Source organism: Phyllostomus hastatus, unplaced genomic scaffold (genome assembly GCF_019186645.2).
Source record: "Phyllostomus hastatus isolate PE091 unplaced genomic scaffold, TTU_PhHast_1.1 phas_scaffold_255, whole genome shotgun sequence".
NCBI classification, from domain to species: Eukaryota; Metazoa; Chordata; class Mammalia; order Chiroptera; family Phyllostomidae; genus Phyllostomus; species Phyllostomus hastatus.
The window spans coordinates 231,819-236,678 of record NW_025334019.1 but is presented as its reverse complement, the minus strand read 5'-3'; the positions used below and the strand labels follow the sequence as shown (position 1 = coordinate 236,678).

The 4,860-nt window shown below is 38.0% G+C and overlaps 1 pseudogene; it reads left to right on the top strand.

The window, feature by feature from the left end:
* Positions 1 to 313: 313 nt before the first annotated feature.
* On the top strand, positions 314 to 2,464 carry LOC123804927 (annotated as a pseudogene).
* The last annotated feature ends 2,396 nt before the right edge of the window (positions 2,465 to 4,860 follow it).

Sequence of the window (4,860 nt, the reverse complement as noted above, 5' to 3'; positions counted from 1 at the left end):
TGTTGACTAGGGTCAGGGAAGCACCAAGCTGTGTCTGTCAATACCATCCTAGTCCTTCCTCCACCCTACCTCTTCTGTGCATTCCAATATGCCCACCTTCAGAGGTACCAATGCATGGATCTCCCGGGTATGTTTGTGTGTTGAGCAGATGAACATTTATTGAATTATAATTGTCCAACTTATAAATATAAGGAAACATATAAAGGTGTCTTCTCACTCAACCATGAGGCTGACATCAGAAAAGCCAAATATATACACTGGGGATAGGGGGATGATCCAAGGTGCCACTGCACAGTTTCCACACCTCATAGCCATGTTTCGCAAAATTGAGGAAATCAAGGACTTCCTGCTCAGAACCAGGTGAAAGGATGACAAATCTGTCAAGATCAATAAAAATAAGGGCAGGGAGTTCTGGCCAAGATGGAGGTACAGGTAGAAACACTTTGCTTCCTTGCACAACCAAAAGAAGGATAACAACCAATTAAAAAAACACACACACAACAAAAACAAGAACTGCCAGAAAAATCAAACTGAATGAAAGTCTGACAAGGAGTTAAGGAAACCCTCATACAGACTGATAGGAAGGGCAGAGATGGGCAGCCAGTGGAGAGGACACATAGCAAGGCAGTGGACTGCGTGGGAGAGGCAGGAACTGGTCAACCAGGCAGTCCCACATTCACACACAGATAAGCCAGGAAGAACAACTAGGGAGAGAGATGGACCACAAAACCCAGGGTTTCAGCGTGGGAAAGTAAAGACTCAAAACTTTTAGATATAAAATTCTGTGAGGGTTGCAAAGGCAGAAGAGACTCCCAGTCTCACGGGAGAGTCCATTGGAGGGACCCACAGGATCCTAGAATGTACACAAGCCCACCAACCCAGGAATCAGTACCTAAAAGGGCACAATCCGCTCATGGGAAGCAAGGGAAGTGACAGAAACTGTGGCCAGAGCTGAGCAAGCATCATTGTTCCCTCTCTGACCCCTTCCCCACAGGCAGTACCACAACTGCAGCAAAGAGAGTTGCCCTGCCAGGCAAATACCTAAGGCTTCACCCCTTACAATGTAACAAGTGCACTGAGATGAAGAAATACAGCCCAAATGGAAGAACAGATCAAAACCCCAGAGAAAGAAGTAAGCAACAAGGACATAGACAACTTATCAGATGCAGAGTTCAAAGCACTGGTAATCAGGATGCTCACAGAAATTATTGAGTATAGTCACAAAACAGAGGAAAAAGTGAAGGCTATGCCAAGTGAAATAAAGAAAAATATACAGGGAAACAATAGTGAAGGGAGGGAAACTGGTACTCAAATCAATGATTTGGAGTAGAAAGAAGAAATAAACATTAAACCAGAACAGAATGAAGAAACAGGAATCCCAAAAAATGAGGAGAGGCCTAGGAACCTCCCAAACAACTATAAACATTCCAACATCCGAATTCTAGGGATGCCAGAAGGAGAAGAGGAAGAGCAAGAAGTTGAAAACTTATTTGAACAAATAATGAAAAAAAACCTTCCCCAATTTGGCAAAGGAAATAGACTTCCAGAAAGTCCAGGAAGCCCAGAGGATCCCAAAGAAGTTGGACCCAAAGAGGAACACACTAAGACACATCATCATTAACTTACCCAAGATTAAAGACAAAGACAGAATCTTAAAAGCAGAAATAGAAAATAAGACAGTTACCTACAAGGGAGTTCCCATAAAACTAGCAGCTGATTTCTCAAAAGAAACCTTGCAGGCAAGAAGGGCCTGGAAAGAAGTATTCAAGGTCATGAAAGGCAAAGACCTACATCCAAGATTCCTCTCTGCAGCAAAGCTATAATTTAGAATGGAATGGCAGATAAAATGCTTCCCAGATAAGGTCAAGTTAAAGGAGTTCATCATCACCAAGCCCTCATATGAAATGTTAGAGGGACTCATCTAAGATAAAGAAGATGATAAAAAATATGAACAGTAAAATAACAACAAACTCACAACTATCAACAACTGAACCTAAAAACTAAAACTAAGCAAACAACTAGAACAGGAACAGATTCACAGAAATGGACATCACATGGAGGGTTACCAGTGGGGAGGGGAAGGGGCAGACAGGGGGAAAAGGTATAGGGAATAAGAAGCATAAATGGTAGCTACAAAATAGACAGGGGGAGGTTAAGAACAGTCTAGGAAATTAAGAAGCCAAAGAACTTATATGTGTGACCCCTGGACATGAACTAAGGGGGTGGAATGTTGGAGGGTGGGGTGATATGGGGCAAAGGGGGAGAAAGTGTAGAAAACAACTAGGACTACTGTGATAGCATATTCAGTAAATATACTTTAAAAAAAGAAAACTAAGTACAGTGTGCAGTTTAAATTCTGATGCAGCAGATACCTTTTATACCTTGGGCATCATAGACAAAGTAAAGGCTGACAAACAAGCAGTCTCTTCTCCCCCCAGGTTTGGCAGTGAAGGAGCTGAAATGAACTAGACATGCTGATCTATATTAATATGTTAAAATTTTTGTAAAAACCCATATACATAATTTTTAAAACTATTTCTCTATTATTGGACAATCAGTCCATTTTCAAATTTTTGCAGTGTTGTAGAAAAATTCTGTACTTATCTCCCAATACATGTGTGCGTTTTTCTCTAGGAAAGAAATTAAACTGGTGTGTCATAAATTATTAACATTTTCAATTATGCTATAACAGCCAGAATATACCCCCAAGTGGCTGTACCAACTCAGACTCTCACACCCTTGCTAAAATTAGATATTATCTCCCAAATGTAACCTATATAAAATTAATCTACCTCATGGCAGTCTCAGCATGGTGTCAATATCCAAATAAATACTTGTCTAAGATCCAAAAAACATGTTTAAAAAGTCCTTAGGTTTTATTTTTCAGTCTTAGTATGCCTTTCACAACAAATAGCAAACTATCTTTTAAAAAATAATTTTCATTTACTCCCCCAAATTTCCATGCATTGTGACATAGAAAATAATTCAATCTTTTTCTATCTCTCTCTAAACTGCCTAAAACACTCATATCTAGCCTAAATGAATTTTTTCTTTTGGTAATTGTCTAAACTTTTAATGTAAATAAAACAAATCCTGGTTTGTTCCATTTCTATCTCTTAACCCTTATCCTGATCTTTGGGACAAAGTACAGGAACTACAAGGACAGAATTCTCTTTAGTGGATTTTGTGAGGATTAGAGGTTGTAAATACTTTTATTTTAATTCTTTTTCCTAGCATATGTGCTTGCGCAAAATGCAAGATTAGTTTTAAGTTTGAACTTTAAGCAGGAAGAATGTCTTTCCACAAGAGGGGTTTTAAAATTCCTCTCTTATGTACACAGTACACAGAAAAATGTAGATACTGAAGAAAAGAAAACATAGCTTCCAGGGAGAAAACAGATAAGAAGGACTCAGATCTGAACAGCCGCAGCAAGTGGTATTAATAAAACCCTTTCTAGTTACGATTATTCTACTCATACAATTTCTGTTTTAATAATTCTGAGCTTTTCAAGCAGGGCTTTAAATATTCCCATGACCAGTTAACAGATATTTCTGAAGTTCTTCCTGTGTGCAAAGTCCAATATTCTCAAGCATAAAAAACACAGGAGATATGGTATCTGCTCTTTGGGACCTTTTAGTTTAGTTTCAGAATGTCATTGTGGTTAAAAGTACAGACCCTGAGGTTAAACTGCATGGATGACATGACTTCACCACCTAATTGTATGGCCTTGGATATTTTAGCTCTCTGAATCTCAGTTTCCTCATTTACAAAAGTAATATTATTACCTATCTCATAGATTTGTTTGAAAAGAAAGTTTTTCTTATTCCTGGTGTAGCTTATGTAAAGGGTAAACAATAACATGTCTGTTTTTACTCCGATCCTCATTTATTCCTTCATCAGGGAAATAAATCAAACCTAAAATGAGATACCACTTCATACCCACTAGGACAGCAATAATAAATTTTTTAAAAATGGAAAATAACGTGTGTTGGTGAGGCCATGGAGAAATCAGAACTCTTGTACTTTGATGGTTGGAATGTAAAATGCTGCAGCCACTGTGGAAAACAGTTTGACGATTTTTCAAAATGTTAAACATAGCTACCATGTGACACAAAAATTTGCACTCCTAAGTATATCTACAAAAGAAGTTAAAACAGGTTTTCAAGCAAAAACTTTTACATGAAAGTTCATAAGATTTCTATCCACAGTATCCAAAAGGGGGGACAACATAAAAATGTCTATCAATAGACAAATGGATAAACAAAATGTGGTCTATCCTTACAATGGCATATTATTCAGCTTTAAGGAATATAATTCTGATACATGCTACATATGGATAAACCTTGAAAACATTATGTTAAGTAAAATAAGCCAGACACTACAGGAAAAATACTGTATGATTCCACTTATATATCTTATATGTTTATAGTATATTAAGAAAAAAGTGTGAAAAAGTGTGTTTACACAGTCCAATTTTCTCTTCTCTTTTTGGGAGCTAGACTCCCCGTAGGAAGCATGCAACACAGAAAGGCATGCACTTTAGTGTAGCCTGGTGACTTTGATAAGGGAAGGTACAGGGAAGAGAATTTCATTCTAGGACTTTGGAGGTAAGCCCACTTGTGAACTAGGTAGAGCTTTGGGAAAACTAAGTTTGAACTTTCAAAAAGTGTAATTCAATGCAACTCTGAAACTCTGTGTGTGTGTGTGTGTGTGTGTGTGTGTGTGTGTGTGTGTGTTTCATTGGTAATCCTATAGCAGAAATTCCATCCAAATGCTAAGAATAGGCAAGAATCTTAGAAAAACAAGAACGGCATGAACAGGGCAGACACAATGCTATCTGAAAAGATCTCTTGAGGTAAT